This window comes from Taudactylus pleione, unplaced genomic scaffold, assembly GCF_031769625.1.
Source record: "Taudactylus pleione unplaced genomic scaffold, aTauple2 ptg000319l, whole genome shotgun sequence".
Taxonomy (NCBI): Eukaryota; Metazoa; Chordata; class Amphibia; order Anura; family Myobatrachidae; genus Taudactylus; species Taudactylus pleione.
Window position 1 is genome coordinate 3,322,732 of NW_028284720.1, and position 13,173 is coordinate 3,335,904.

The window sequence follows — 13,173 nt, forward strand, 5'->3', positions numbered from 1 at the left end:
TCCGCAGATGGTGTATAAGGGTTGTTTTACCCTCCTGGAGATACATTATCTAAATGGTTCAGATGACCAAACCGTGTCATATCATATATAACATTTAAAGGTATATTCTCATGCATGGCTAAACAGATTCAACACAGGTTGTGATAGCGTTTGATTGGCTATCAAAGGGTGGAACTGTCAAAGCTGGATAATCGGCTGAGACAGAATCTGTTTACAATTGGAATCTGCAAAGCGCCATTTTGTAACTGATCACCCATTTTAAGTTACAACTCACGAGCTAAGTACATATGACAATGTTTTAATAATCCTTTCAGAAACCATATACAAGCCCATTCTAAGGACAACCTTGCATAAAAAAATAAAATAACAAACACAGTATTAGTAAAACAGTTTCCTGAGAAAAGTAATTCGAAAAACAATACATCAGGATCCTGTGGGTGTTTTTGCCTGTAAATGGAGAGACCCCACATGTGGACAAGTGTAGCTGTGGCAATTGAAATATGACCCAGACACTGGCCACAATTGAATTTGTCTGAATGAACAATGGTAAGAAATCTGCTTGAAAAGAACTGACACAGGTATCCTAAATAGGCAGAAGAGAACTTTTGAATTCACTATCAGACAGGACGGCACCAGCAGACAGTTGGGGGTCTCCACCCTGTTTGAGAGTGAAACTCACTGCTCATAACCCTTGCATAGTAGTTTTAAAATAAACATGTGTTGGAAGGGTATGGTATGCGTATGTATATATATATATATATATATATATATATATATATATATATATATATATAGATATATATAGATATATATATATATATATATATATATATATGTGTGTGTATGTTATCCATCATAGATAGACTTACACACTGTACACTCACATAAAATGTTCAATAGCTTCAAAGTGTAATATTCAAGGATTATTAATTTATTACTAATGTTGTGAAATAAAGACTATTTTATATCTAAGGTTTATTACATGATAAGCAAACCGTGTTTGGTGTTGTACTGATCTACTCTATCTCAACAGCTTTCTGGTGTTATGGGTGAGAAGATCGCAACATGCGTTCGCAACTTATGGACTGTAGAGAGTTAAAACACTACAATGTACTTTGTAATACTAGCAGCTTAGATTTGCATGTGGTGGGAAAAGGAGACAAAAGGCTGTTGGAGGCTGACCTGTGTCCATTTGAAGTGACCTGTTAAATGTCCTGTAACAGAAGCACCGTGATGGATAACCAATGGAATCATGCCAATCTTGCCTATTGTATTGCTTATCCCTGTAAGGGTATATATGTGCATTCAGAATCCAATCTAGAGTCTTCTTGCTGATGCTGTTGAAGGAGGTTTCTTGTAGATGCCGGTAACTGGTCCCAGTGCGCATGCATATGTATAACTGTACCTTGGGTCTGTATGATTCTTTGTGCTAAATTGTCTTTAGATCACAGCATGCAACATACTGTGTTTATGTTGAATAATAACCTTTGTGCGTTGGAAACACATTTCAAGGTCTGAAGGCTTTTATTTTACTGTATGACTGCGTACTCAAATAGCGACAATTCTAGAAAGTATAGGCAGGATTTAGAAGGTATAGGCAGGAGTGTATAGAGGTTTAAATCCAATATCGTTACTAGGTAAAGGTATTGTGATCTGTCCCCATGGTAAGCTGACATCCATAGAGGTAGGGATGTACAGTAGCTTCTGTAGGGACTATATAATGTTTAATCTCTCTTTTTTTCATAGTGGCATAGGCTTCTTCCCTAAACAAAAGCTTCCTGATCAATTATTGACCTGGGAGTTATTTCTCTTTTTTATTTGAATGCCTAAGGAAGGAACCCAGACCATATGCACTGGCATCCATCTGCACCACAAAGTGATGATTAAATCTGGTTCCTGCAGCATGGGAAATGTAGTCATATCAGCTTTAAGACCTGTCAGGTGTTATTAGAACTCTATATTTTTTGCATTGTCTCCCAGAAGTATGGTTCCATGCCACTAATGGCCACATGGCCTCCTAATTTGTGAGCTGCAGTTCTGGATACTGCCAGAGGGGCTGCTCTTCTGACTTTGTTCTACATACAGTAGAGATAATTGGTTTCAGTTTCCTGAAAACCAAACCCACACAAACTTAGGGATTTTAAATTGGTGCATGTCCCAGCTCGAGTATTTCTGCCAGGCTCGGATCCAAGAACAAGGCAAAATGTCATCTTCCTGGAGTCGGATCTCCTGTGTTTAGGTGCCATTTCACACAGGAGATCTGAGGGAAAGAATGTGGGCAATGTGTTAGAGAAAGAAGTTTAACTTGTGTTGTTAAATCTAGGGACTCTGTCATTTTAGGACTGTTGGCTGCAGCACCCAGATGCACTAAATGATAGAAGGGTGGACTACTGTAGACAGACTGGTGCAGAAGCATCGTGATGTTCTTGCTGTTACTGTACTTCTAGCCAGTAAAGGTAGGGGTGATGTGTCATAAAAAATGCCATTAGCATTGCATTCTTCTTAAATGGGCACTGTGTGGGCAATGCCATTAGCAGCATTGTGTTCTTATAGGGACACTGTGTGGGCACTGTTATTTAACAAAACAAACCATTTAGGAGCAGTGTTTTGTTGTAAAAAAAAGAAGTAAAACCTGTGTGTGTTCAATTTCAGCCACTGTGTTAAAAAATATGATCCAGCAGGTGCCGTGTCACCATTACTAGAAGTACTGTGAGCGGTAGTGTATTGTTGTAAATAAGAAAAAAAAAACTTGTGTGTGTTCAGGCTCAGGCACTGTGTTAAAAAATTATGTTCAGTTGGCATCATGCCACCAATTATAGAAGAGCTGCGAGAGCTGCGATTTGTAAAACCAAAAAAGGTCTGACCTGCATTAACTGTGCGTATGGCTCAGATGGTACCAATTGCTTACCTATCTTCCCCTAGTATACGGATGTGAGCAAGGGGAAGTGGGCGTCATTAAGTCAGGCTGCGAAAGCAATGCGAATACAAACATTTACATATCACCGCTGTTATTAGCATCTGCATTGTGTGTGTATAAGCAGAATAGTGAACCGTAGTAAATCAGGCCTATAGTCAAGCATCTTCTTCTTATCCCAACACAATGATGTAACACCTTCTTACTCTGAGTATGGAATATATGTCAAAATGAAAAACAGGCAAATCAATACAGAAAAAAACACTAAGGGGTAAATGTAATAGGGTGTAAGTTTGATGTGGGGGACAAACTCGGACCTTCCAACTTATTTAAAGGTCCAAGTATGTCCCACAACTTGGTAAATGTAATAGGATCGAGGCTATTACACTCCATGCAAGTTTTAGTATGTAAACTTGCACCTTGTAATGAGACTTTCATTACAAGGTGAGATCCATGAAGGCTTCTGAATTTAAAAAAAGTTACATTTAAAAATTGGATAAAGAACACAGAGAAAGTTGCACTTCAATTCAATAGTGCAGCACTAAAACCAGGGTTGGTGGTCACACACCCTTGAGTGGAAAAGTTGGAAATATCACTACTCTTCCAGAGAAATATACCAGGCATAATCAAGCAGGAAAAATCAGAGAATATAAGAAGAAAGGAATTTCTTATGATTTTAAAAAAAGAAGATTTAGGACTTATATATTGGAATCGTATTACTCCGGAGGGTGCGCACAATTGCAGGTATTTTTTTCCTCTATAACATTTAAAAATTGATTTGGGGTTTCCCCCTCAAAACACAATTAGTACCATGGTTTCTTGAGCCGGTGCTATTTTCTAGCACTGTTCTTTTTCTAGTGGGGGTGCAATGCCACAGCCTGGGGACACTTTCACTGGGTCACCTGCTAGTCAGCCCAGTCTGGGGATCCATGTGGAGGTTGGGGACCCAACAATAAAGGGGATCCACCTTCCCAGGACACCCCAGTCCTAGGCTGATAGCTTGGGTCTATCCCTGGCACCCCTGGGTGGTGGGTGCTTTGTTGATTGTGTAAAAAAAATTAGAATGATAAATATTGTCTTTTAAAGGATAACTAGAGGCCCCAGCATTCACACTCATGCATACTAACCTATAATTCTACCTAATCCCAAATAATATTAATACCAAATAAGATCCATAATTCCATTTTTTTTTTCATTTTCTGTTTTTTCTTACATTTTCTTCAGCATTCAATCAGGTAAATTAAATTAACTAAACTAATAAATCCTTTTTACCTGCCTTCCACTACATATATACTCCACCTCCATTTTCCTGTACTGCCCTCTTGCCTCTGGTCTAGTTATTGATTAATTAAATCATTAATTAATTTCTATGGGTTTGTATAGTTTATTAAATTGCCAACCTGTCTGCCAATGTTGTCTGGCAATGTTTCATAGAGTATATGTGCTATAGTCTTTTAAACTGCCAAACATTTGTGCCACTGCTCTGTTACTTAAATTATTCAGCCTTTAAACAATATTGCAAACTGTGGGGTGGCAAAAATTGACTGTAAATGAATGATAGTGAGGACAGTCATGCTATAAGAACAAAAAAAGGCCCACTTTGTATGTTTTTATCATTGAAAAAAGAAAGCTACAAATCCAAAACACATGAGGGTGGTTTTGCCAAAACCAAGATGACAATGAATTGAAACTAGAGATGTGTGGGCACGGATTTCTGAAAAATGAGCCTGCCCGAACTTCAGGGATCCGTCGGGATCTGATTCCCAGCTCAGGTTTTCCCACCAGGCTCGAATTCCAAATCAAGGCAAAACATTATCATCCTTGCATCAGATCATACCAGTTTTGTATTGGCTATAATTCCCTCCCATAGTGATATGGCACCATTTCACACAAGACCACTGGAAGGAGAACACTTCCAGGGCAGTCAGAAAAATGAATTAGTAATAATCTGTAAAGAATCAGCTATAAAAATGTTACATTGTTGCAGAGCCCAGAGCTCCTAAAGGCAACACAGGGGTAGTAACCCTTTGTGCATGGTTCACTAGTGCCTACATTGCAGCCCAGGATACCATATAGTGTTAACCCTTGATGCACCAAACTGATGTTTTATAATCAGTCCTTAAAAATAAATCATTACTCTTGTGCACAGCCCAGAGCTTCTAAGGGTACACAAGGGCACTATCCCTTTGTGCACAGTGCACAGTCACACTGGTGTTTTTTGTCACTTCTGTGTCTAGTGCCTACATTGCAATCCAGAGCACCATATAGGGAAGAATTAACCCTTGGTGCACACTGATATTTTGACTACTGCATGTTTAGTATGCATAGCAACCCAGAGCTACTCCTAATCAAGGGCAGCACAGTACACATTGGTGTCCACAAAACCCACTGAGTTTATAAATATAAGTATTGGGACTCTGCATTTGCTACAACTTGAGTGTGCTGTAGGTGCCATGCCGCACTGCATTAAGCAATGTGACTCCGCAGTGTGAGTGGTAATTTGAAAAAAAAATAGCTGGGGTTATTTCACAACTTTTGTGTGTTGTAGGTGCTGCACTGTATTCATAAATATAAGCTCTGTGACTCCGAAGTGTGAGATGTCATTTGTGAAAAAACAGCAACTAAATATTTGCACTGCAGCTTCTGCCACCAGTCATGACAATGTTAGTCTTTAAATGTTATCTTCTAATGCCAATTGTCAAGGGCATAGAGGGTTTAGGTCAGGGCATCTGAAATCAAAACAATATTTGACACTGCTAAAGAAAAAACACCTCTAACTAAGGGATAGATTAGTGCAGAAAAATATAAAATTCCCAAAATGCCATACACCCACACACAGTGGCAATGAAAGTCTCAGACCTTGTCCTATATTTCTACGTGGTGGTATTGCAAATGCTGTCAGTCAGACATCTTCTGCCTTACATGACAATGTAAGACCGTGGTGTGCAAAAAATGAAAACAGGAAAATTAGTGGTTAAACCATCCATTGCAAAGGATGCAAGTATGACAGCTGTCACCCAGTTGCACAGCAGATCACTGCAGTCATGACAGCTATGCTAGTATTATAGCTTCACCCAATATTGGCCATTAATGCATATGGTTTTAGACAGTTAATTGAGGTCCAGTGTCCATGCTACCAAATTCCATGTTGGCTCCATCTTGCCAGAAAAGCAATGCCTCACCTGTACCGGGACGTTAAAAAAAATATTATTAGCCTACAAAATGCCATTGAACCCACTGTCTACTTATTAACATTTGAAAAAGTGGTACTGGTCAAATTAAAAATTAAATGTTAGCTCAAAAGGTGGGTGTATCACTTTCAGCAGCATTGTAGGTAACACAATACACCAGTTCATTCCCAGGCAGGCTACTCTCTATATCACCAGCTTCAATAAGAGGCATACCAGTATAAACCTGTTGGACAATTTAAGGATGTCATAGCAAATTGTCTATCCCTGCTTCGTCTCTCCTCAGGATTTGTAATTTTTGATAATGCAACAAATATTGTGAGAGCATTACAGCTGGGTGAATAAAATCATGTCCCATGCTTTATTCACAACAATCAACTTAGTGGTGCAGAATTGTTTTTTAAAATGACAAGGGCATGCAGGATAATCTGTCTGTGGCCAAAATAATTTCTGTACATTTTAGCCATGACACCACTTGAAGCTAGAGGTAGAAACAATGTGGAATTCCACCCTTTATATGCTTAAGCAAATGGAGGAACAGCTACAAGCAATCCAAACCTATACAAGTAATGACATAGGGAGAGGAGGGGCTATGTACTTTAGTGCAGCCCAGTGGAGAATACTTTCTGTGTTGTGCAAGGTGTGAAACCATTTGAAGTAGTCATATGTGACATGACTTTTGACTCTGCTAGCTTGAGTCTTGTGATTCCCCTTATTAGAATACTGGAAATTCAGCTCAAGAAACTGAAGGAGGAGAAGAAATGAAGCAATTCTGCTAATTATTTTGGACTTGTACATGAAGTCCTTTATTCACATTGCCAGTATCCAAGGGTTGTCAACATCTTGAAATTGGATCACAAAATGTTGTCTACTATGCTTGATCCTAGGTTTAGGTCACATGTCATGTCTTTCTTTCAAACTGACACATATCTTAGTAGATGCAAAGAGCTAATGGTGAGCTCAAGTGGTACATGACACAACAATGTCTCCTCCTTCAGTTTCTCCAGCAACTGTGGATGCCAGGAAAAAAACTGAGCTTTCCCAAGAGACCCACTGTTGATGCATATTAGTCAACACATTTTGAAATCTAGTTAGGTCTAAAATAGTTGCCCAAAGTTAGTAACACCTCTACTCTAATGCAATCTGATATGGTCACCATCCACAGAAAGGTGGAGGATTATCTTAATGATTGTGTACAAATAGACATGTCAGACTGTCCCTTTGACTATTAGGAGAAAAATAGGCAAAAATAGGCAAGTTGTAAGCCCTTGTACAAAAAGGCTTTGCTTTCCTTAAGCTGCCCACCCTCCAGAGTGTACTTGGAAAGCGTTTTCAGCAGAGTTGGGAACATTGTCAGCAAATTGTAGAGTTGGCTACGTGCTCAAAATATGAAAAATATAATGTTTGTCTAAAAATTCCACAAGGAAGACATTTACCACAAAATGCATCAAAGTACATAGACTTCTGTAATGTGGATTCCAGCATTGATGACTTAATAGTGTGTGAAGATGATGTTAACACTGATTAGAGTGAGTAGGATAATGACATCCTACCACTGTAGAGAAAAAAATCATTAACAACACTGTTAGCTGTCTTAAGTCCATTGGTAGCTTGTTTTTTTGGGCCCAAACAAACCAACCACTTCAGCCCCAACAGTGGCAGCTCCTGTCACTGTAGTGATTGGTTTGTTAAATTGTGCATGTCCTTTTTATAATTACTTTTCATTATGGCCTTTTCCAAGATTCTGTGTGTTTAATAGACAGTGTACTATATAATTTTACTGTACTTTACTGGGGCATTCATGTTCTTTTGTATTTTGCAATGTGATCCATCACCAGCTTCTCAATCAGGCATATAGTCTTATTTTCCTGCAAATTCTCATCAGTTACAGACTAGTATCATCAAATCATATAATTAATACATGTGACTTGGCTTTAAATCCTAAGGAATCAATCTCATTCGGGTTTTTAATATTTGTTTTTAAAACAATGATTTTGACTTCTCTGATTTTCTATATCAAAACTAATTATCAATTAATTAATTGATCAATGAACTACATTTGGATTTTGGATGCTTGTATTTTAACAATGCTTTCCACTCCACTTATTTGTTTTTTATTATTTATTAACTCTTATCAGAATGTTATCATTAAGTACTTGTAAAAAGATTTTTTGATAAGACTACTTTATTGATATTGTCTCCATAGCTACAAGATATCATATTATGTGCCTGATTAACTTTGATTATTTCACCACTGTATAACCTATTTCAAGTGATTAGAAACTATAATTATATTAAGTGTTTTTAGGTCAACTCACTATTCTAAAAGAGCCCAGTTGCCCTATATTTTAGAGATATTAATAAAAGGAATATTTTAATATATATCATATTTTCTTATACAAATATTGTTATATTATTTATTTATTTTACAAAACAGTGCTCCCCAAAAATTTTTGTTCTTTTTAGCTTCTGCTAAAATAGTTTTTACAACAATGCCCATGACAGTCCCCTTGATGGATGGACATTTTAATGAATTAATCAAAATCAACCAATCATTCTGGTACTCTTCATTCAGGTAAGGTTGGGCTGTATTATTTTTGGGGGAGATTGGTGAAATTTTGAATATTTGCAGCTCTGTTTTGCAACTATTCATTTTGGCTTTGTATGGAATCCTAGTCTTTTAAAGTTTAATTTTTTTGGGATAAAAAAATATGTTGAAAATTAGTAATAGATTAGGACAATAATAACCAATAAAAATGTTGGTCTATGCAAAACTGATGTCCCCACTGATCAATTAACATTTTCAGAATCAAACAATTAAATGAAATTATGAATCAATTATGGCACAGGTTCTCAAACTCGGTCCTCAGGACCCCACATAGTTCTCATTTTGCATGTCACCCAGCAGGTGCACAGGTGTACTCATTATTTCACTTGTGATGCTGTGAGGAGACCTGGAAAACATGCAGTTTTTGGGGTCCTGAGGACCGAGTTTGAGAACATGTTAATTATGGTATCCTTACCTGCATTCAACTACATACATAATCCACCTCCCTTGGGCCTCTGATCTAGTTCTTGATTATTTAAAACATTCTTAGTTTCAACTTTCTATAGAGCCATATAGCTTATTAAACTGCCACCCTGTCTGCCACTGGAGTGCTACTCTGTTTCCTAGATGTACCATGTTTGAAGTTGAACTGCCATGTGTTTGTGCTGCCCACTGCTGTTGTTTAGTCAGCCAGCTAGCTCAGTGCAACCTTTGAAATAAAATGGTTGGTTAAGAGAAAGACCACTCACAGCCAATCAACGGACTGTCCACAAGGTAGTGGCCTCTGATTGTTGCACAGTGCAGGAACACATGATTCAGTCAAACACAATTCTTAGTAGCTTGTTTGAAAAAACTCAATCATGTCCATTCAATGTCAAATGTATTTAATACTCAGACAGACATGCTTCCTAGTAAATTTACCCATAAGAGAGCATATAAATAATTTTAGATACTGCTAAAATTTAGAAAAATGTTAAGTTCAACATGAAAATGATTTAAAACATATTTAAAAACACATGGGGTAAATTAAATAAATGTCAAATTATAGTGGACATTATTGGTATTCTAAAAGGATAGAGGGCCTGAATCAGAGCCGCTCGTAAGCGGCCGCTCGTTCGCTCTGAGCGATGTTCGCACAACTGCACATGCGTATGGTTCACAATGCACATGCACAAACCAGTCATTGCGGTTGGAAATAGTGCACTCGTAAAACAACGAGGGGCTGCTAATTTAATTGACAGAATGTACCATTTGTGGGTGGTAACAGGGGAAGGTGCTTGAAAACGGGGGAGTGGAGATGCGAACGCAGGCGTGCCTAATGGTCAAAACGGCATTTAATGGGAGTGCATAATTAGAAAAGGAGCATCATCGACCACGTCACTTGGTTGTCTTTTAGCCTGAACTGCTCGCAGTGATAGCGGGAAGTAAATCCTACCACAAGCACTGTGAGCAGTTCAGATGCCTTTCGATGTTCCCGATTAATCTAATAAATATTGGAGATGATGTGTGATGCGAATGGCAAAGGGGCGTCTTTACAAAATAGCGAACACATTTTTTGGACGCTCGCTCAGACATAGAGGCGTCAACTCACCACAAAGAGCGAGCGCTCAATTTAAATATCCGGCCCCTTTTTAAGAATGAGCATCCGCAAATAGCATCCGGGTCTGAATCAGGCCCAGAGTCACATTATTTATATTATACAAAAAGAGGGGCTCCTAATTAATATTATACAAAGTGAGGGTGCAAAGTTATTACTTTTTGATATTGAAGATACATAGTTTATTTGAATTGTCTATGTGACACTTCCAAAAGATTGAGTAAAGTGGTCTGTGTGCAAATCACCATAGGACTCTGGAAAATGGCTGCAGAGGCACTTACTCTATAAAAAATACTTCCTGTATGACAAATTAGATGGCAATGATTCAACTTCCACTGTACACATATAGCATACATCTACAGATTGGACACTTTTAGGCGCTCAATGGAAAGAACTAGGTTAAAATAATATGTGTATCTTCTATTTCTTGTAATTTAGAAAAAGGCAATGTAGACAGCAATTACAGTACCTGTGTATATCCAAAGATATTCAGTAATTGTGCCATAGGAAGTGTAGTGACAGAATGGAGATCTCCAATAAAACCGGCCACCTTACCATGCACCAAGCATGCATAATTCGGAGTTGTCAGCTTAGGCCCAGACAGTATCTGTAGAACATCCTTAATAACTTTCATTACATATCCACAAGAATCATACACGTGATATCCCAGAGTAACATTTGGCAGAATATCCGGGTTACTGTTAATGTCATCAATGGCCAATATAAAAGCTTGGAGCTGCTGATATTCTCTCAAGTGAACACTGTGAAAAAGAAGCATATCTCCTAATTATTATAATAAAACAGCCCAAAGTGTTAATATACATACATGTAATATACAAGCAATTCTAATACTGTGCATGTATAAAAGTATAAACTTTAAATATTATCTATATAGTCGCGTTGTTCTTATGTCATCATTTCAGATTTTTTTTTTAAGAAAACATGTTAATTATAAAGAACAGCACAATACATTTTGGGAAAAATTACTTTGTTACTTTGGATTCTACAACCTATAAACAGCCCAATGTCTGTAGCCTCATATCTTGAAAAGTCCACACAAATCCCTGGTGATTTATATCATCTTATTTGCAATATAAAAAGAAAAAACATGGATGCACAACACAATATTTGTATGGTCACACATCAGCTGCCAATACGAATTTGCCAGCAAAATAATGAAATAAATGGTCCAAATAGCATATTAATTTATAAAAACAGTTCAGAAAAGAAAAACAGAAACCTGGGCCAGGCAAACATGTAGTTTGGAAGTTAGGTAAAGCATGCCATAGATTGATTGATGATGATACAGTATGAACAGAAAAGTTTTGTTGCTTTTCGCTTATAAGCTTTCTCTATGTTGTCGCCGTGTATCATCCAGCCGTAGTCAGCTATCATGCTGACATCCCAACGACCCTGGTATCTACTTTCTACATCTTTAACATCTTAATCGAACCGTTCACCCTGTTCTTCACTGTAGTTTCCGAGAGTATTCGGGAAATGCTCAATATGGGATTTCAAACAATGGACCTTTAAACACATATTGCAGCCAATGTTTCTGTTACTATTAAGCATTTCCTTGACAATTTCTTTGTAGTTTGGATCCTTGACATTACCTAAAAAATTTTAAATCACTTGCTTGAATGAAGTCCACGCAGAAAGTACCACAATATTCATTACACACCAGAAATGTTCATCTTATATTAACTTTCTAATGTTACGGCACATAAAAATGCCTTCCTTCAGTTTAACATCAGATAGGTTAGGGATTTTGGTACAAATATATTTGAAAGTTTCTCCATCTTTAGGCAGTGCTTTACAAATTGTTTCATCAGTCCTAATTTTATATGTATATGTACTGTGTGTTTGTAGTGTGAACAGTGTGTGTATTTGGTGGTAGGGGTTAAAATAAGCCGGCACAGGGAAAACTATGTTGCATCCAGCAGTAGACATCCCAACGACCCTGATATCTTCTTTATACATCTTTAATGTCTTGGTTGAACTGTTCACCCTGTTCTTCACTGTAGTATCCGAGATTATTCAGGAAATGTTGAATATGGGAAATATGGTGGTCGGCAGGTGTAAAAATGAGCTGACACAGGGCAAAACTCTGTTGCATCTGTTATATTTGGTTCCACCTTCAACATCTCACCTTGTAGTTGTAGTTGTTGTGTGTGTTCAATGTTCCTTTAGAAAATATGGGGTTTAGGCCCTTTGTAAATTTCAGCTTCAGGCCCAGGGTGGACCTTAATCTGGCACTAGGCAGGGGGTTGTTTTATGATGAGAACTGAATAGCAATGTTCTATACTACTGACTGAATTATTTAAGACAATGGTCCTCATTCAGACCCGGTCACAAGCGCTGAGCGCTTGCAACTGGGTCAATGTTTATGCTCTGCGCATGTGCAGCGGCCACACTGCATGTGTGCAAGCCCCGGAGCGAGAAAGAAATTCTCTCACTCTGGAGCTCACTACTAAAGGGGCGACTGTCAATGTTGATTAACAGCTTGCCCTGTTTTGTAGGCATGGCGGGGGGGTGGTTTCACAAACTGAGGTGTTCCTTAAGGAATACAGAAAAAAAGAGATTTGGCCTCAAGCACACTGCAGCAAAAACAATACTTAAATCCTACATGATAATAGAGATTTAGAGCTATTAGTTACATACATTTGCAAATATATGAATAAGCGCCAGGCCAATCGTCAAGCTCCTCTATTCTGGCGTCCCTAACATTAAGGGGTTCACGTCCGAGAAGTATGGCACCCCAATAAAATTCCAGCCAAGGGCCATCCCCAGGGCATCACACGAAAAAGGGAAAAAGGTGATAGTGAAGTATAAAGAAAAGATGTGTGAGGATAAATCAATAAGTGTTAATGAAATGAGAAAGAATTAAAATGACATAAATAATATACAAACAAATAGAGAAGTGATA